This window comes from Sylvia atricapilla, chromosome 1 (genome assembly GCF_009819655.1).
Source record: "Sylvia atricapilla isolate bSylAtr1 chromosome 1, bSylAtr1.pri, whole genome shotgun sequence".
NCBI lineage: Eukaryota > Metazoa > Chordata > Aves > Passeriformes > Sylviidae > Sylvia > Sylvia atricapilla.
The window spans coordinates 123,539,227-123,561,481 of record NC_089140.1 but is presented as its reverse complement, the minus strand read 5'-3'; positions in this window follow the sequence as shown (position 1 = coordinate 123,561,481).

Sequence of the window (22,255 nt, the reverse complement as noted above, 5' to 3'; positions counted from 1 at the left end):
TCTGGCTCCCTCTCGTGGAGCATGAGCCATAGGCACGGTTTTGCCATGCTCCGGTTACACGTTTACATATTCCTAAAGTTTATAGAATAAGAAGACAAACTCTTTCATTAAACAGATTAGAAGGACCTCGCACTCTAATTTCTAAAATTTAAAAAAAAAAAAAAAGTTCCTTTATCGTCACTATCTTCCTACACCAAACCACCACCACACTCACCAACAACATAATGCTCCAATTCTTCAGGACACCAGCAAAGCTTCAGAAGGCTCCTTTCCTTCCTCAGCACTTCCCTGACTCTGCCTATCCGATATTCACCTTCCACCCCTAGCCCCTGCATGCGCCACGCCTGAAGATGGAAGATGCTCTTGCCGGAGTTCTCCCTCAGCACGCAGCATCACACAAAGGTTTACCCTTAGGATAAACAGAACCAATACTGAAGATGATATTTACATTTCATTATTGTGGTTGTTTTCTGAGATGTTTAAAATTTTTTTTACAACATCTTTTTCATATGAGTGAAATAAAAAGTGACACTGCAATATAGTAAGAATAGCTAATGTCAGATGCAGAAGTAATGAAGGTTTTCCTTTTCCTCCTTTGTGTTTCAATTCAGCTCTCCATGGATCAATAAAATATGAAGATGACATCATCTTACTAAATGCTCATGTTTATTTGATGGTCCTTCACGATCTGAAGTCCTTTATTTCCTTCATTAAGCAGAAGAAAATGCAGAGTGAAATGAGAACCAGAGGGAGAAAAAGGCATTTTTTAGACTTCAATCCTTACGAAAGGATCCCACATTGTGCTTGACTAGTGGGAAAATACCTTGCTGTTTCACTTCAACATAAAGTTTTCTATGTGATTTTTATGTGAGGTATTAATTGGTATGGCATATCAAAATAAGCAACATTTTTAAAGGTCAGAATTCCACCACGTGCATGTTCATCACTGCACTCAAAACACAGCCTACAACAGAAGTCAAATTTTGGTACAAAAATTGTTTCTAAAAAAGCAAGCTGTGCAGCCTTATAGACATAAAAAGGAAAGTGATGGCATCACACGCATTACAGAGTTGTTCTGCAGCACTTAAAATGCCACTCATTAGTCTTACTCTTCATTAATAAACTAAATCAAGTTTTGTACAATGTGGGGATTTTTGTCTATAAGATGTCTACTGCAGCGGTGCCTGTGTCGCCTGTCCGGCCAGCCCTGGCACCACAGCAACACAGTGGTTCTTGGCTTGCCGGGAGTGCAGCGTGGCTGTGGCAAAGGAAATGAAAGGAGGGACTCTCCAGTGCTGTATCCAATCGAGTTTATTGGAGGCTCTGGACGTGGAGCCCTCACCTCCGGACACCAGCCTCAGAGAGACCAAGAACCGCTCTGTGCTGTGACTTTTAACAGGGTGTGGCACAGGGGAGGGTTCAGTCAGGAACCAATGGGGTACAGTGAGGGTGTGGCTCTTAACATAATAGACATGTGCAACAACCATACAAAACACAATAGGAGGGGAAAGTCTGGATCCTGCCCAATCACTCGACGCCTCTCCTGGAACTTTCTGGACACAGGGAGAGGCCCCAGAGTGACAGACAGGACCGGGAGGTTATATAACCAATGATTGACATAAAACCAAACATGGGGTAAACCATACAGGGGGAAAAATAGAGGGTTACAGAACAAACCATTATGTAAAATCTTATCGAACAAATCATACAGAAACATGAGCAAAATACACCACCACAGTCTACCACATCTGGTAATAGATGTTGCAATTTATAAGTTAAAAAAAAACAACCATGAGACTGTCAATGAAAGGTGTATGACTTTACACAGAAGTATGCCCTGCAAGAGGGTTGCTTGCATTTTTCCCAGCCTCTGCAGACCTCCACTGAACCAGTGAAATATTTCCAGCTCAAAATGTTGGTCTTCCCTCCATGACAGAAAAGAGAAAAAATGCAACAGCTGCTTCCTAGGAAAGCACAGCCAAAGCAACCAAATGGGTGCTTTTAGAGAAAGAGTGGATACATCCCACATGTCCCACAGGTATTCTAGTCTTAAAAATGTCTATAGAATCCAAATCGAATCCACAGCAGGCTACTTGGTTATCCCACATTGAACTGTTTGGTTTATCATTCTTACTGTGTAAGCACTCATGCCAGCAATAAAGTAAATAATAATAACAACGCTAAGTAGTGTTCCTTGAGAAAATGTAATAATTGTGATTTCAAACTTTTGTACTGGTGAAAGCTGACAGAGACAATAAACATCTTTGGAAAAATTCCTGCTCCTCAAAAATTGAGGCTGTTAGGCTGGATATATTTTTTCTTTTACATTTGTTATGTGTTCCATTTTCACTTTTAATTTTCAGAAAAAACAATTGCCTCATGTAAAGAAACTAGTTTGCAGTAACTCAAATCTGTGAAAGCAAAAATGATGCTCAGTCAATAAGAACTCATTTTTTCCAATAAGAACACATTTCTGTATGGTTCTTGTGACTGGTCTTCGCAATATTTTCTTTCTGTATTTTAGGGCAGCTCACAGTCACCAAATTCACATCTACACGGAACTTACCCTCTTACTCAGATGAACTGGAAGAATTAAGTGGCAAACACATTCTGCGAGTACTGCAGGTTCTCATCCACCAAAGCTCTCAGCAAAGATGACTTGCATAAAATTATATTTTTTCTTGCAAAAATATTTTTAAAATACGACATGAGAGAATTTTAAAAAGAGAGCCAAAACAAAATGGAAACACAAGTCTGCCTCCTTATTCCACCCTTGAATAAAAACACAAATTACATAATAGAAATTGTTCCATGCATATCAAGAAGTTTGCAAGAGGCTTACAGGAATGTCAAAAACAATTTATGTATCTTGCTGAAACCTCCAAAACTCTGATAAAATCAAACTTTAGGCTTTTTCATTACAGGCCAAGACAATATTTTGTCTGTAAGTAATCAAATTATATAATTGCTTGTCACTAGGCAACTATTGATTTTAAGATGAGATATCAGTCCTTGGGAATGAAGCACAAGCTAAACATAACCAGGAGTTACTAGTTAATTCTTTAAATAATCATTAAAATCAAAGAAATTATCTTTTCTCTCCCCAGAAAACTACTCTTTTTAACTCCCAACCTCAAAGAATCAGCAAACACATTAGTGTGACTTTGCTAAATCTGTTCTTGCTCTTAATTATGTATGAGAAATAAAGCTGTTTGTATCAAAAAAATAAGAGTGAACATGAGAAACACTTAAGTGTTTTGAAAATCTTTGCTATAGCTCAAGACTGAAAACTACTATTGGCTGTTTTATTTCATCTCCAACAGCCTCCTAGCAAGTGTATTATCATATGTTACCACACCTTTTTCTTTTTATAAATCTTTATTTATCTCTGCCACAAGATAGACTAAACACCAAAACACATAAGTATGCTTTTTTTTTTGCCTTGGTTAGAAGCCATCTTCAAGGATCTAGCCTGAAGTTATTTGCCAGTTAACTACACACATCAATCACCCATTAGTTTATCTTTCCCATTATGCTCAGTCTCTAGATTTACCCAGGAGTAAATCCTATTCTCCCTCTTTGGTATGCAATAATCAGCCAGTTCACTTCCTTTTGCACCAACGGATCTGCTCTCTGCATGCATCAGTTCTTGTCAACTTTTATTTTTCTTGAGTACACTGGAGTCATCTTCTTCCAGATCTGTATTTCAACAGCACCTGAACACAAATATTTCCTTTCTTCACAGGAAGTGTCTTTACTGATGATCTGCTGATTCTCTCTGCCTAGAAATGAGAAAGTGATCTGGCATGATTATTCCTTAAAATAAGCCCTTAAAATTCCTTAAAACACAAGCTGGCAAGGGAATTAAAACAGTCGTTCTACAAAACACTTCAGACATCTGTCCCAGTGAAAGAAATGCAGGAATATGAACGGAAGCCCCTAAAGGTGGCAAATACAAAGTGTGGTTGCCTGTGCCAGTTAGCCCAGCTGGGAATGGGTTGGGTAATTGACGTAGGCTGAATGTGTGGCAGAGCAAGCCTGGGGGGGGAAAACATATCCTGTTACCTTGTTCCAGGAGAGCACACCCTCGGCAGAGGGTAGTTGGAAGTGTTATGTTGAAAGTGACCTAGTAAAGGTTAGGAGACCCAGAATCCTGTCAGAAGAATTATCTCTGTAGTTGTCCAAAAAGTCTGTGTCCTAGTGTTGGGGAAGAAAAGCAAAATCTGGTAACGATTTCAGGGAAAAGACAGTTTGGCAGAGAAGGTGAAGAAAGCAGTGAGAGAAGACTTCCAAAAGTCAGCAGCACTGCCAGGAGAATCAGCTGTGCATATACAGGAGGGTCCAGTAGCAGAACCATTATATGCTAGTTTAGCATTTCTAGGGAATACTAAGGAGGAAGGAGGAAGCAAGGGATACCAAGGTGGAAGATACCACTTCAAAGGAACTGATTATATTTCAGTGGCAGAAAAGAAGTACACCTCCAAAAAAATTGAGCAATTGAGTCATCTAAAAAAGAAAAAAAAAAAGAAAAAAAGGGAAAAAAAAAAAAAAGATGAAACTTCAAAAGAGATCAGCTGTGGGTCCTCAGTTATCTGAACTCAAGAAAAAAGTATACAACAGGAAATGAATGAGGTGCAAAAATCTTTTTGAAGCATGAAGGACAGAATGAGGCTGTCCAAAGTACAAAGGCAGATCCATCAGGCAAAGGTCATAAAGCAGAGAAGAATATACGCTGTCCACATGTATTGTAATGGGAAAAGCACAGCAAGAGATGGCACAGAAAAGGTCCATGTTTATTCATTGGCTTTACAGCTACATCTCAATGCTCTATTTTGCCTTGTATTGGGCCACTACTACTAGGTGCAGATCCTTCATATCTTCCTACTGAAATGTTTATTTTCCTTCTCCTGCTTAACTCATCGAGGTTTTTTGCAGCATTTATCCTCCAGCATGCACAATTCCCCTTACAATTCCACAGCATACTGTCCATTAATAGGCAGTGTATGGGTTAGCAGGGAACACAAAACAGACCCTTACAAAATAATTTTCTATATCTTTGACAGTTTTCTCAGTGACAAGTTTGTTTGAAATCTGAATTTCAGGTCACACAGCCAGCTAGTTAGACATTGCCTTGGCCATATTTCTCTTACTGTACAAGCCTGTCATAAATAACAGTATCAAAAGCCCTAAAAATGCCAAAGCAGATTAAATTTATGGCTTCTTCTCTGTTCAAATGACGTGTTATCCTAACAAAGAAAGAAATAATGTTGGCTCAACACAACTTGATCATGATTAATCTCATTTTGACCTTCCATGTACATATAAGTATTTAAAATTTTTATTCCAGAATTTATCTGGAAATTTGACATAGTTGATTGGTCTACAACCACCCACCTATCCCTACTTTTCATCTTTCCCTTCTTCCTCTTCCCTACTACATCTGTTTTCTCAGCACTTTTCCTGTCTTTCAAATCTTAAGAGAGTGCAAGCACCTCTAATTTTCAAACAATATCAAACTATTTTAATTTGGGGTTGCATTAAATGTTGGCTGATGCAACATCCTGTCTCTTATCTGCTTCTCTAAATTCTCTTATTTGAGAAGGATTGCTATTGAGTAGTACTGAGTATAAATTACAGATGTGCCTCCCTACAAAGGTTATTTATAAGAGTTTGCACATCACACCAAGTAAAAAATGAACAGGAATATGTTCAAGTAACCAGTAAAAACTCTGTTAATCTTTTACATAAGGATCAGATAATCTATTAAAAGAAGGAAAAAAAGGAAGAAGACTGAAAACAAAGTTAAAATATAAATATATATATAATTTATTATAAATATATTACATTTAAACTACTAAACATCATAATTTATTTCACAGCATATTTTTTTCTCTCTCATTTCTGAATCAAATCCTTGAATAGTCAAATATTTCTAATCACTATATTCCCAAAAGTAGAACACAGAGCAGCCTGAGAAGGGAGAGTATTGATGGAAATGGAAGACAAAACCAGTTCATATCTCATAACAGATGTCCGGTCTTTGACATTTTAGATATTCTTCCTTAATGTTTTCTGATTCATTTCTTGACTCTCTCTTTCCTGGAAGTCTCATCTACTTAGTCACACCCTTCACACATGTATCATTTGAAAAAAAAAAAAAAAAAAAAAAAAAGTACATTTTTGCCTAGTGCAGACAGCTTGTTATCTTTCTCCCAAGAATTCATCATGAGGGATGTGATCTCGAGGTGTATCCAAGACTGAAAGGATAGGCTTTTAGTTTTCACTTAATAAGATAAAACCTATAAATAACTGTGGTACATGAGATTGCGCTGAAGTACTGAAATCCATTTTCATTTACAACTCTTCTCAGTGCAATTATCTAATTTTTAACCCTTCATTTTAAGGAAGCTTGTCAGAGAAAACCTTCCCTGTTTGAGAAGAACTTGAAGGATTACAGCTCAAGGTCAGAAGGACTTAGACCAATTTTCCCCCAGAGCAAGCATCCCTACCTGGAACCCTGCTTTGCATAACTGGTGTAAAGCACTTCTTCTAGTTCCTTGTAGCAGCAGTGACCTCCTCTCAGGAGTAGGTCACCTGGAGTAATTTTGCTGTTCCCAGTTCCTTGTTCTTCCTGCAGTGAAGGGTTCAGAAATGAATGGCTTATACACAAAGGGCCTACAGAAATTCTGGAGTTATACTGCCACCAATTTTCAAGCCTGAAAAATTATTTAAAAAGACCACATCATGCACACATGAATATACCCAAAATCACGATAGTAAAGACAAATGGAGGTTTTTCTTGTATAATAAAATCCTCAATAATTAAGCTAGGGAAAAATCTACTTAAAATATATCTCATGTATTAAACCACCACACCACCATGTCACACAACTGAAGAAGATGAAGTCTAACAAACACACAAAAACCCCCAAAAGTCCTGAGAGTAGAGTGGATATGCAAAGGACCAAATAAAATCATATAAAAGTAATGGTTTGCTTAGTAGCTTTTTTTTTTTTTTTTTTTTTTTTTTTTTTTTTTTAATTGAGAGAGGAGGCCTGGGTGGCTATAATTTCATTACAGGGAACATTACCTGTATTTAATAATAGAATGGAAGTTCATGAGGTTTGTGGCTATACAAAACTCCCTGCTTCCATTTGCAGTTGCACAAGATTCCTGCAGAACTGGATGAGATACCATCCTGTAACCACGAAGTGTCTGGAGCAGTGACTGCTCAACATGATCAGCCAGCTGCCTTTAGGCCACCAAAAAGTGTTCTGCAGATCAGAAGTTCCAAAACCCTTCCATGAACAAATATTTAGAGCACACATGTCTACAAAAATGTTTCCTTGCTACATTTTTCAAACCCACAGAATAAGGTTCAGAGACATAAAGGCAGTGACAAGTTGCCAGAAAACACCATCCCAACTTCTGTGCTTCTTTTAAGCTTTGCAAATCATAGACATGATGACTCATACAAACTCACACATGATCATGAATGTAATATTTCATAATTTGTCAGGGCAACATAAATTTGAGAATAAAAATATGAGCACACTATAGTGTCATTTAGTTTTTACCTTAGCATTTAGAAAAGGGCAATTTTTGGTTCTGCTCTGTTAGGATAGAGCTGTGTTTGGAAATTTCAGGCACAACCCTAAGCCCTGCTCCTACAGAGAGCGGTGTTAGTACAGCACCATGTACTGAAAAAAAAGACCAAAACAGGGAGTGAACCTGTTTTTTTCTAGCTTTGCCTATCAGATTGGCTGCAAAGTTTCATAATTCTCTCTCTCATGTTTGTTACCTGATTTACAATAAAGCACAAGTTTATATTAAAGCCACTCCTCTTGTCAAGGTGTTATAAATGATTAGAAGCCAATTCAAAATAAAAAGAATTTATTTGGCAAATTTCCAAAATCAAATTGAAAGACCACAATAAAATCAGGCAACATCGATCGAATGCAGGGTGGGCAGAGTGACAGTAACAACGGTACCATCCAACCTCAGCCACACACACTGGGTCCTGGTGTAAGGTTTTTATACAGCTTATTTATCCTGAGGCTAAGTCCATTGAAAGTCCAAATATTCATGTATCTCTTTATTTCCAAGCGAGGTTTTGAAAGGGGTTCCCCGTAAGTATGAAAAGATGATTTGATAGACTTCCCAGATTTCTCCTTTGGGGTGCTGATTTGATCATCCTCCGGATCCCCTATCAAGATTGCTATCAGATGTCGAGCAGCTGTGGAGGCCCATCATTGATGAATGGGCCATCTCCAGTCTGGCCATGTCATTTCTGTTGCATATGTTGTGGTTTCACAGATTACACAATAGGCCTTGGACTCTTGGAGACACCCTTGAGTAGCTTTTAATAGACCAAACTTTTTAATACAATATTATATACACGAATTTATCCATTACGTTTACCACAAAGGCACTGGGTGTTTTTCACTCAACTTGAAGGAATTGTGTATCTTCATGATAGCCAGCTTGATGTTCATATCAACCAATGAAACCAGAATTTTGAGATAACAAGATACAAGTCCATTGGCAGCAGTGCTTAAAAGACAGCATTAGGCTAAGAGGAGGGAGGCTGCAGTGATGGTGTCGCGTGTAGGGAAGGACTCCTTAGACAATATATTTGCTTATAAGCCAAGTATTAACTGGCTCTAAATAAATTCTCTTCAGTAAAGTACTGACAACAGTTAAACATTTCCAAAATTGACTTAAATTGATTCTAGTTCTAAGGTTTGGAAGTCTTGGGTTTAACAATCTTATTTATTCTCTTGAGCCTTTGAGATTTTTTTTTTTCCCTGACCACAAGAATCTCATTTATTTTTTGCACAAAAAAAGGGTTGAAATTAGAGTTGTCCAATTCCTATATAATCCTTTCACTAAAAAGGAAGAAGATCTGATGGAAAAAAGTAGAGATGATAAATGTTTCATAGTCTGCACCAACATACAAAATGCTACCAGTACTATGACAGGGTGTTTTGCATACTGGTAATTGGTTAAAAATCAATTATACAAATACTTGGAATATATTATACATAAAAGGATTCTATCAAATGAGAAAGTAAACATGTGCTTTTTCAAAGACACTGCTTTTGTAATATTCAAACAGTAAGTATTGGTTATGGTCTAACTATGAAAGAAGATTTACAGGTCTGTGTCCAACAGCTACTGCATTATAGTGTGACTTGGTGCTAGAAGGAAGTAAATTATTTAATAAGTGAATCACTGAAGTTTATAAAAGAAGAGTTTATGTCTTTCACTGTCAGCACTTTACACCCTCACATATAAAATCATTATGCCACCACTCCTCAGAGTAGTGGCCTGTGTAAATTTAAAGCCCAGAACTTTTAGATCAATTAGGAAGACAATAGGTATTCCAGAAACCAATCCACTTCTGCACAGGTTTGGTGGTTTTTTTGTGGGTTGTTTTTTTTTTTTTTTTTTTTTTTTTTCCAACTCTGTCTTTCCAAGAATGAAGAGTATGAATCCAGAAAGAAACACCTGTACAAATATGGCACATTAAGGAAGTTTGGTGCATTTGGAAGGAATTAGTAGAAGTTAAACTACTATGAAAAGTCACCTAATCCATTTTTGAACCACCTACAATTGCAGATAAACACATACGACAGGAAGTCAGAGTGTTATAAACTCAATTTAACCAGGAGCTATAGGAATACTTACTAAAACATCTAGAAGTACGCAGTCTTGTTAAACTGGCATGTATTAAAGACATGGCCTAAGCCAGAGATGAGCTACAGGGAAAGTTTCATACCCACTGCAGTTTTGCACTGCAATACAAATTTGATGTGTAAACCACCAGCCATTTCACTTTCCAAGCTGGCAGGGCTACAGCTCCAGTTATCAGAGCACAGTATTTGATGTAATCCCTCAAACGTGTTTTGTAGCTAACAAAAAGGTAAACATGTCTATGCAGAATTTAACTTTGCAGGCTACCTAGACTGCCAAGTTTCAACTGCATGTGTTGGCCCAAATCCATCAGACTAAACAAGGATTTCAGAGCATGTCTCTCCTAACCTCTGAGCTGTGCTCCAGACGCCTAAATCAGGAGGCGGAAAACAGGGACTCGGAATGACTGTTAGGCCTTTGTGGTCTTGGAGATGAGACTGAATATATATTCCCATTTTTTGCATGTTGCTGAAACTAGGCAACTTTCTTTGTTAAAGACCTACTCAGAATTCTCAAAAAACCCAAACCAAACCAAAACCAAAACTGAAACAAACCAACCAAACAAAAAAACCCCAAAGGCATTTTTATTCATTTTTTTTTTTTATTTTATTCTGAGCTTGATCAGTTTTTGTTCTACAAATGCATTTGAAATAACATTGCATCTTAAGGTGTACATTTACTCACTTTAATTAAAAAATATCCGGTGCTTTGTGACCATCAGTTTTACTGAATACCTAAGTGGCAGATTTCAGAAGTTTTTTGCTTTCTGAACTGTTTGACTTGAAGTTCCATCAGAGAAAATACACATGTAACAGCAATAATTCTTCTGGTTTCTAACCAGCCTTTGTATCCCATCATTATCTTCCACTTCGTGAAAATGTAGAGCACTACTGCTACCTAATGGGTCATTTTCTTCAGGGCAAGGGGCAAGTGACCTATTAGATAGAAGAATAAAAATATCTGCATGCTTCTTTTTCCATGTCAGAGAAACAATCACGAGGGTACTTGGCAGTGGTAGTTCTGAGTGCATCACCAACACGTTTATTTTTAATGACAGTACTGACTGACAGTGGCACTTGGATGAAGCAATTAACTGCATAATAATCACTGTGGCAAATGTCACTGGATTCAGTTAGCAAGACACTTACCAGTTTATCAGTTTATGAATCAAATAAACACTCCTTCAGCTTTGGCCCTTCTACTGATACTACTTTTTTGCATGCCTTGTTCAGAAGCACATACTCTGAAATCAATCTGTATTCAAGGGCAAAAATTTGATTGTCTCACAGATGACACAGAAAGGGGAAAGCAAACAAAATCTTCATTGGTTATTGAAAAGGAGGATAGAGAATCAAATTATTTGTTCATAAAGGACAAAACAAACAATAAATTATGTAAGAAACAGCATGCAAATATTTCCACTATATGCAACACCTTTTATTTTGACCCTAACTCTGTTGAACAACAAGACATTTTCCATAAAGCTTTTGCCACTTATTTCCATGCTGCTCCAAAGCAGGTCCTTCTTTCCCAACCTGCTGCAAGCACCCTCAAACAGCAAAGGAAGGCCACCCTTTAACACTTGCACATACAGGCAGACCCAGCCAGGACTGAGATACCTGCAAAAGCCAGAACAAATATTTGCTACAGCTGACAGATCATTTCAAGTTTTAACTGGAACATTAAAAATGTTTTGTGTGAGCTATGCCAATTTTCTCCCACTTGTGGGCATCTAGAGTGAACAAGTTCCATCCTAGCAAGTATTTTTCTTCAGTGCTTCTTTCAGAAGTCAAACCAGCCTGGTTTTACTTTAATTTTCCTAAAAATCATTTCTCTATAGTATTGTCAGGCTGGAAACAGACACCTTTATTCAGCTTAAAGGAATAGGGACATAAGAAGAAAGCAGCAGCCAAGGAGATCTTGGATCAACAATTTTACATATAACTAATGCTAAAAATTATCTGCGTGGGGGAAGGGGCTGTTCCAGCTTAAAAACTGCATTCTAATCTACTTACTCCCCTCAAAGTAGCCTTGGAAAAAAAAAATTCAACTTTTTTTGGTGAAGATACTAGTAAAGGATGACACTTGAGATATCCTGATAATAACAGAAGGTAAAGACATCATATTTAGAGAAACTATTCACTTTTATCACACCTGTACTATGTAATTTTTTTAAATCTCCTAATTCTTCAGCACTTATTACAGAGATACTGAAAACCAATACCTGTATGTCAATCCCAGTTGTCACTTCCAAGAATGCTTTCAAATTGTAAGAAATGAAAAACTGGATTTTTAAAAGCACCAGCATTGTGGGGAGCACCAACAGGCACGTCTCTCCTAGTATGTGAGGATTACTGCATTCTCTTTGGGCTGAAGTATCCTGCATTCCTGATGGCACCTTAAGTTTTTTTGGACTGTTTAGCTTACAGCCTTGCTCCAGAAATCACTGTGAGGCATGTAAACCTGTACAGCAGACACTGCACCTTCACACACGCTGCCAAAGCCCTTCCAGCCTGCCCTGTTTCGGGCACATCTCTGGCCTGACTCGCCGTTTTGTTTAGCTGCTGACTGTCCGACTGCCATTCAGCAAATGGCAGGGCTTCACATGCAGCACAGCACAACCACAGCCTGTCTCACACCCACAGCATCATGCAGAGAGCTGCCTGCCTGAAAGATCAGAGCCATCTCCAGACTACCCAATTTTCCCCTTCTCTTTCTCCCATTTATTTGGTGCCCTGTTCGGACAGGAACGGTCAATTGTGGAGATGTCATTTAACAAGAAAAAAAGTACATGGGAGCTGGCTGTGGCTGACACCTGAGGTGCCAATCAGCACTGCACACATATGCATGGTTTTGTCATTTTATTCTTAAACAACTTCTTTCCTTGTTTGCTCTGAATGCAGTGATGCCAACACGGTGTAAGAGGTCAAGGTGCTGAGCAGTGCCTCGGTCCCTGACAGGCACACATGGCCCAGGCCAGCAGAGCTTCATCCCTTACCCCTGGGGCTGTCAGCACTGGAAAGTCATGAACCAACCCCAGCTCCATCCCACCCAGCCATCAGCCCATCTCCTGCCATGCTAACCAGACTCATACCTGTGTTTCAGGCTACCTCTGAAGAAGGAGTTTATCACCAGACTGATTTTATTCTGGCAGGCCCCTTATGGAGTGAGAAGAACAGATGGGGGAAAAATACAGGCTAGCTCTTAAGCTTTTCCAAAGGGGATCTCCAACATTTTAATAATTAGTGTTGCACCAGAAAAATCATGTAACTTCACCTTTTTCCTATTCTTTTTTTAACGTTATTTTAAAAGACGTATCAATCTGCCATGTTCATGACCTTCAATTCATGTCTGGTGAGGCAAGATAACCCAAAAGTATTCTCACAAAGTATTATTGGAGGGAAAAACAAAATGCTGTAGCCTTCTACTCCTTTGTGCCCACAAACTGTGCAAAAATCTGGGGAGGAGAGGTTGTCATACCCAAGCTCCCTGTGAACACAGGACACTTTATCATTCCTATGGAGCCAGTTCCCTTTCAGCCCTCTCAGGCTGGCACACCAGGAAATCCATCCCTGGTGCATAGGAATGCAAAGGGAGGGAAGGAATCCCTGGGTATTTGATAACTTTCTTACCAGCTGGTCTGGCACTGTCTTGCCTGTGGAAACTCCTCCTGGTTTTACCTAAAGCACTCACCCAAGCTGTGCTCTAGGGCTTAGTAGTGCTAACTCCAATCTCAACAATCCTAAGCACTTAAATTTCTGGACCTGGCATCTTTCTGAAATGCTTCTAGAAAAGAGCAAAGAAAAGACTTAATTGTCATCAGAAGGGTCTGGGAGGCAAGTATCCCACTGAATCCAAACATTCAAGGAAGGGAAGCTGGCATTCCATTGAATTTCCTATAGATGTGCCTTGTGGAAAATGTCTTGATCACTTTCTGAGGCTTGTGTTGGAAACACCTCTCCAGGCAAGAAGCAGAAGGAAGTCAGAGTGTTATAAGCCCCTGTTCCCCCTCCTTAATGGGGCTGCCCTGTCTTGTTCTGATCTCAGCAATTTCTGGTCAGTGTCTGGGTAGATCTCCATTTGGAGTGTAGACAAGCTTGAAAGGCCACTGTAGGATGTAAGTTTTCTTGGCAGGCTCTTAGGTAATTTGCCCAACCAGAAGTTCCTGACAGTGGAAGTCTGCTTTACAGGTCAATGGCTAAAAAGTTCTTTTGACAGAGTTAAGGAGAGGGAGTTTTCCAGGAGCTTTCAGCATCTGCTTAAAATTTACTACAGAATCTTTCGTCAGGTGGCTTCTAGATGACCAGAGGACACTTGTGACTTAACTTGTGCCACACACTGTCTCCAAACAGTGTGGACAGGAAGGACAGAACAGGAAGAGACTGATAATCTTTGAAGGAGAAAAATGGAAAAGCTGGTAATTCCTAGCACTTCCCATTGGTAAGCTGTATACACACTAATAGCCACATGCCAAAGGGCACTGAGAACCCAGCCCAAGAGAAGTCAGTCCTTGGGAGATGGAGTCTTACTGGGGGTGATGACAGTGATGCCCGTGCACCATTATATCCTCACATTGTTCTTTATGCAATCCAGCATCAAGGGAACATACTGCTGACATTCCAGTCCAAACTCTCGTATAATGTTGCCCTCACAGTTTCATATGCTCCACTGTGTCAACGAAAACACTTCTTGTAAGAAAAACTTGGCTTTTTAACAATTTTGCAACACATTCAGATAGCACTGGTTTGTTTCTGCTATTTTACTCAGCTATGGTGAGGCAGCAGGAGTGTGGCTTCAGGGCCGTTGGCTGCTGTGGGACCAGTGGAGTCCCTACAATACTTTGGGTTGAGAAGGGACCTTTAAGATCTTTTCCCAACCTCTCTGCTGTGGGCAGGGACACCTTGCACTAGAGGAGGTTGGTCAATGCCTCAGCTGACCTGGCCTTGCTATCTCCACACTGAGACCCTGCATGCAACTTCTTCTGGGTCCATTCTCTATTTACCATCCCCAAGTGCTAACAAGCCAAGGTGTCTTGGTTTATACAACAGTAAAAATTTCTTTTAATCTTTTACAAGAGTCAAAAAATTTGGTACTTTCTTTGCATCTGCCTCCTAGACTCACATAGAAACTCTTTTACTAAAAGCACACAAACCAAGGAAGTTCTCATTCTTCTACCTGCCAAACAGTATCAGTGAGCTCTAATTCCCACTGAGAAGAGGTTTACATGCCAGGGAAATGGAGGGGACAGCAATTTCAACTTGTATACCAGGATCTGCAACTAGTGGAAGCAGTCCTTATATGTCCTTAACTTCTTAGTCCAAACCCATGGAAGCAAAGGTGCTAGTATTCACCAACTGGCACTGGTGAGGACTCTTGTCCAGGTTAACAAGCTGTGTTGTGACCACCACTGGGTAGAGTATTTGCATTCAAAAAAGTCCCTTATAAACAGAGCAGGGCACAGGAATATTAAACTGGCGCAGAATAAGTGCAAGAAGAATGTCCCATGGATTTGAGACTGGTATTTTTCCCAGGAGTACCCCAAGCAAGGCTGTATTTCCTGTATCAGATATCACTTAAAGGGATCAAAACACAAATGTGCAAACACTGTGGCATAGTGATCTCCAGCCAGAGTGTTCAAAAGCAACTCAAGGCAGTGTGTAGGACGTCATAATATCTGCAAGGTTCTGCCTCTATGGCAGATGTGGCAATTCTACCCCTTACAAAGCCCTCCTGATGTAGGGGCCCAGGTTGCCAGTGGTGGACTAGCATTCCCAAAGAGACCCATAATCCCCTGCTGAAATCCCTATTCACCTCCTTAAATGTCCCGGTCACACAGTCACATCTTCAGCTGCCTTGCTCACAGCCTTGTCCTAATCTTAGTCATGCACAGACAAAAGACACTAAACTGTATCATCTGGGTCGGGAAAGATAACTGATAACGCTGGGTGTGACACACAGAGAAAATACTACAGCTTCTCAGTGACTGTATGAAAACACATCAAATAAAACACGTGGCAAAATGGAAATCTCTCTGTGAAATACCTTGTGAATTACTAGCCAGTTATTTTTCCTTCCAAAACTGTATGGCCCAGAATTCCAAAAAATAAACCAGGGATAAGAACTAAGAGATGTGTAGTATACTTCTTCAATACTTCTAGAGAGGATGAGGTTAAAAACTGTGGAGTCAGGAAGCCTTTACTATTAATACACCAATCTTTATTGGCTGCATCTCCTATTGGTGTTGTTCCTTCATAATTACATGCCTTTTTAATACCTTGAAAGAGACCCATATCTTCAATGCAAGGTGAGACATTCAAGAATATGTTTCTGAACCCACAACAGCCTATTAAAGACTGATTAATTAGACAGTACTAATTGTGGATGCAAGACATGGAGAGTCTCAACAATCATGTTTAGCTTGAGTCTTCATCATCATTCTGAAAAATGTCACTGTTGAATATTTTGGGAACAATTTGTGAATGTAATTTAAAAGAATTTTAAAAAGATCTACAACTGGCACTCACTCATTTCTTCCCTTTTGTTTTATAGCTAATACCATAATTTGATCCATTTTCTATAGGTTAGAACAATTTCAGGTCATTTTTTTAGAGCTGATGGTGTTATCTCTGCTGAGAGAGAGAACAGAAACCAAAGGCAATAAAAGGTTCAAACATTACAGAGCAAGCATGCACATATTCACTGTTTCAAATTCAGCCCTTTAAAATGGATACATGAAACAAAACCCACAGTACCTGCGCACTGCTTTTACGAAATACTGTGGCTAGATCTTCATGTAATATATAACCGTACATTGTTAAAAAAAGAAACTCAAGTCTCAGCAAGCACTGACTGTTTTGATTTGCCAAGTTATGCTTATTGAGCAAACTGCATAAATACATCATATTTTAATTGTAGTTTTTCTTCTTTCTTAACCACCACCCACTCTTAACCACCAACCTCCCACTCTAACCATGCACAGACCGCACACTCAAGGAAGAACCATTTAAACCATTTTAAATGGTTTCCACTACTATTACAACATAATTTGTAATCTTCAAAGATAGAGATGTGTTTGGAATTATTTTAGGGCAACTCCAGACAGTGGCAAAATAAATGTCAGAAATAATTCAGATCTTCAAAGGGGAAATTTCAAAGTTCAAGTTTCAAATCTGCAAATTAATCTTTTGCTTACAAATAAGCATGTAAATTAGGTATGTTTAATTGGGGCTAAGCAGGAACAGGCTTGCAGGATTAGGCCCACAAAATCCACATTTACAGTAAGAGTTCTCTATTTAAAACCATTGTATTGCACTCAAACCATTTGTATTGATTTTTTTTTAAACTAAATTAGTTTTAAGAACAGGCTTCCTCTTCAGGATAGTTTACCATCATGCAATAAACACAACTTCTTTACAGTAAAGAGTACATCTCATAAGGTTTTTTAAGTGGATGGATTTAAATCAAGTAAAAGTTGATCAAGTAAACCATACCAAGGCTGGAAAGGTATGATTAACAAAATCAAAAAGCCCTGAAGTTCACAGAATTCATCATCTTTAAGTAAGTTTTCACACTGCTAGAAAGGAGTCATCTTTATGTTAGGTATGAAGCACATAGAATCTCTCTTCCTAAAATAGACATTTAATCAGAGAAGGAATTTTACAAGAAAAAACACCACCACTCCCCCTTTCAGATGGAGAAAAAAAGTATTTTAATTAATTTAGGAACAGACCTAAACCCATCATTGGAACTTTAATTGAACACTGACATATATCAATCCAAAGCAAGCATAAAATAACTTTTAGCACCCTGTATTATATTTCTAAGATTTAAGACCTCACACTCATTCCTCAGGTAGTCCTCTGGTTCTAAGGAACTGCAGATATTTAATTTTACTCCTTGCCACAGTGGCTCCAATTAAGTTGATGTCACTTTTCAGGGTGATTTTCTGGCTGCCTTTAAAACCAGGAGGAAAACTTACAGTTATCTTAAAAAAAAATAATTTAAAAGCACATTAAAAGAAAAAAAAAAAAGAAAAAATGGAAGAAATTGAGTATTGTTTCAGGGACAGATTGCCTGAAATCAATAACCACATTTTCTCAAAACAAATAATGGACAATGAAGGAGATGAGAAAATTAAAACGTTCAATATATTTTTTTTGTACTTATATATATGACATTGTAAAAAGGAAGTCCACTAAGACACATAGGTTCACTCAAATCATAAAAAATATTTTACTATAATTTTGGAAAATACACTGTTCAAACCACACCACCAAACCCAAAGAAAATTTCATGACTCTGAAATACAATGAAATTGTCATAATTTCAATATGGGTTAATATCTGTAATGATTGTTGCTGTTACCAGACCTCCCTTTCTCTCTCAAAATATACTTGTTGAAGTAGGAAAAGTAAAAGAACATGATTGACAGAAACCAACACCCAACCCCTTCCTTCTTCTGTGCATCACTAAAGCAGGAACAGAATTTTCATGCTTTTTCCTGGCTTAAATATTAATTTCTCCCACATTCAGCCTCATCTGAGGCACCGAAACAAACAAGAATCAGCTCAAAACCTCCTCGTGGTGAGGAGGACTATCCTGGAGCTGAGGCCGGCAGATGATGTGACCCAGGGGCACAATTCCAGCTGGGTTTTGGGCACCCCCCAGTCACCAGCAGACACACAGGAATAGTTTCTGGTGCCTGACAGAAGCTGGGGCAAAGCCTGATTCATGCACCGGGTCTGGGCAGTGCCCCGGCAGCCAGGAGTGCGGAGCCTGATTGCAGCATCTCCTCAGCACTGGTAGTGCTGCTCTTGGGATCCTCCCCTTCGTCACGGTGGTTTCTCAAAATACCCTTATTTGGCATATTGCTCTTCATAAAATGTTTATTGGCATCTTCCTGCACAGCAAGACAGGAAGAGAAAGTAATTACCACTTCTATTCTGGAGACTGATAACAAAACAGTCCTGTGAGTCCCTCACACTTCCATAAATCTTATCTTAATAGTTTTCCAGAAATACTTTTTTTTTCTTTTTTTTTAATTCTCGCCCAAGGAAAAGAGATCCATATATTACATGTGAATGAATGTGACCTAATGTGAATGAAGATATAATTCCACATTAAAAACAGTTTATCAGTCAGTTTGTGTGTTTTTTTCAGTGTTCCCCTCAGTGACAGGACAAACAATTTGTACACAAAAATTAGCAAAAATAATTAATAAAAAGAGGTTGTTCTAGTGCAATTATAATGTTAGGTCCCTTGGTGTTTCCAAATACAGCAGAAGATTAGGACTTCTCAGACCTAAGTATCAATGAGAGTTTTGGGAGCACAATAAATACAAGTCCCAGTTAAGTAGGGATTCTTTTGTGGGTTCAGATTTATTTAGTGGAAGGAGTAGGCAAGAATATGTCTCTTTTTCTCCCCCTAGTTAGTAGAGACAAATTTAACTATCAGACATATTTAATCATAAAAATAAGAGCATAACAGTGGTCACACTTCCCTGAGTTCCACCAGTTTGTGGCAACTGGAGCACATACATTTTATTCCAAAAGGACATTAAAATATTTACAACTTTTAAAGTAATGTTATCCAATAATACAATAATTCACTAATGGTACTGTAAGTTTGCAAGCAGCTTAAAGTCCAATCTGAAGTCATGGTCAAAAATGCTTTTCAAGCTGACAAGCAGCAGCTGGAGAAAGACAGCAACAATCCCAGAAGTACTTAGGCTTTGGACAACTGAATCTTAACAAGAAATTATGTGCTTTGCAGACATGTAGTTCTCATGTAGCAATATTAATATTCTGGTGGAGATTACTATGCAATGCTTGTCTATGAATAAATTTGACCATGTCAGGAGACAGTGGGATCTCTAAATTTAAACTCATTTAGAGAAACTATCCTCAGGAAATGTACTGAACGTGAAATAGGTTCATATATGAACAGCTAAAGTTACTGGCCACTTTCAATTGTTAGATTATGCAATTTGCAGTACCCTCTTTTATGGCTTAAAAAGTTATTTTCAAAAATAACAATAGTGTGAAAGAGAAAAATACACACATTTGCAGCAATGCCCTGCATTGGACTACATCTTTCCAGAGATTGCTTATTTGGAAACTTACTTAGTCAAATTATCTATGTAATAAAGCTAATATATCTCTTATTAAACAGTCAGCTCTATAAATTCTCAAGGTATGAAAGTGAAGTGGGACATGTAATGTCTCAGAAATTCTACAGAAATATTTCAGTTTTATTCTACCTCCAAAGATTATACCCACAGCCCCTGACAAGTTGCAGCTTAATTCCACTCCAGAGGGAGAGGTCTTTATTACAGCTCGGCATCAACTGTGTTTTGCAAAACAGGCAAAGTGATGCCAGTCATTCAAACAAGGTAAGACTCAGCTGGGACAGACTTTTGTATGTCCAAAACTCTTTTCATGATTTCTTGATTAAAACGGGTTATTAAAATGATATTCACATAACAGATCTTAAATTCTTTCTTTTAATTTTTTAACTGGTTGGTGTTTTTCCTTTTAAAAAATACAGTATTCTTCTGAATACTTGAATTTGATCCTCTGGCAGGTAATCTTTTAAAAAAAAATCCCTAAAATATTGCTAAATCACTAAAAGAAACACTTTGAAAACAACACACGTATAGTGATTCAAGAGATTTTTAAAAGCACATTAAAGTTACAGACCAAGTTTGAATATTTAAGCACCCTCGACATAAAAATACATCAAATAACATCTTTATCACAAGGTCCAGGGTTAGGTCACATAAGAGGGATTGACTGGGATATGAACACATGATACGGATCAAAGACAGATCACACCATCTCTTTGTCACTTTGACTGAAGAAAACATTTGCCATATATTTAACAGACTTTTCATCTTAAAAAAATAAAATAAAATAAAATCCTGCCACTACTGAAGAAAAGAATGAAACTCCTGTTAAAGACTCCCGTATCACCTTTCAGACTTGTTTCTATTAACGCATTAAGCTACTATGCTGACTTCTTCCATCAATTACACTATTGAAGCAATTATCACTCTACCTGATGTTTCAGCCAGAAAACGAACATAAACAAAGCAGCTAAAGAAGCTTTTCTTTTATATTTTGCACCCTTACAAATCTGCATAAACTATCTCATTTTGTGAACCCACATGTACTACTCTAAGAAACTGGAAGAACTACTTGCCTAGAAGGAAAGTTGATCTTGGTGATAAAATTTTGCATGACTGGAGCCTCATATTGCAGCTTTTTCAAAACATTTGATTATCAAAAGTGCAAGTCTCTAAGTACCAAACTGTAGAATGGATAGTCACAAATTTGCTTGCCTTACACCAGGTACTAATCTCCCCCCAAAACAAGACTCGTGTGGCATTCTCTGAGTTGCACATGCCAGCAAATTGAAATGCACCGGGATGTTTTCAGACAATATGTGACAGAAAAAAGAAAACAGTAAATGAAAGCAAGCAAAAAAGTGACAACATATGTCACAATAAGAACTAGATCATTTAGCCATTAATGAGGCAAAATCATTTTTCAAATTCAAGAACTGAACTATACATCACATCCAACCTGGCACTCATTTAAGGAACAAGAAATACAGGTACTCCTTGTGTGAAACTGTTGATATTGATCCCTATTTTTTTCCCAAATCGTAGTCATGGGCAATCATTAGTAAAATCAAGCAGCTCAAAGCTGAAGGGGTGGAAAACTACTTCCCTCTTGAAGCTTTGACAGAATATTTCTGAAGAAAAATTGATTAAATTCTTTTCCAAAGCAAAAGAAACGAGAAATGTATAGCCAATCTAAAGCAGAGTCTAATTCACAGACAATAAAGGAGAATAAGGACTTCCTTACACAGGAAGGAAGCAGCATTCAGGAGAATGGGAGGGAACTATCCTGAGCATTCCACATATTTGCTCCTTAATATTCACACCTCAACCTCTCTCTCTCCTTAGGAAAGCACTCTTGTGAGAAGAAAGAGGGGTTATGGAATCAGCACTGTGTGCTCATGCAGAGGAGGAAAAGTGATGTAGAACTCATAACTCAGAAAGTTTCTGGGCAGGAGATATGGAAGGGACACTACTAAGATATTTCATACCCTGTTTTATTCCAAGCCTTCTGAACTGCACATAAAAATTTTTGAATTCTGAATTTACCTAGAAAAACACATCTTTCAATAGGTTTGCCTTTTAGAACATGAGTGTCTTCTAGGCTGAAACATCTTCCTGAGCCATTCACCATCCTTTCTTAATCCTTTCAGAGTCCATAAAATGATTTTGAGGGGGAAGAGGGGGAGGGTAGGGAAAGGGTTTAGACGACGAACTCTGCAGAAATCATCCACCTTTTGCTTCTGAGCCCATGCCAACAGCCTGGGGTAACCCTTGACCGGAGACAGAGCTCTCTCGGCAGTCCCGCCTGCCACAACCCATCCAAGGGCAGCTGAGGGAGCGAAAGGGCAGCGCATCTGCTTTCAAGCTAAGCCGCTCTCCTCTGAAAAAGCGACTCCAAAACACGCAGCAACTTTTTTTTTTTTTTTTTAAAGGATA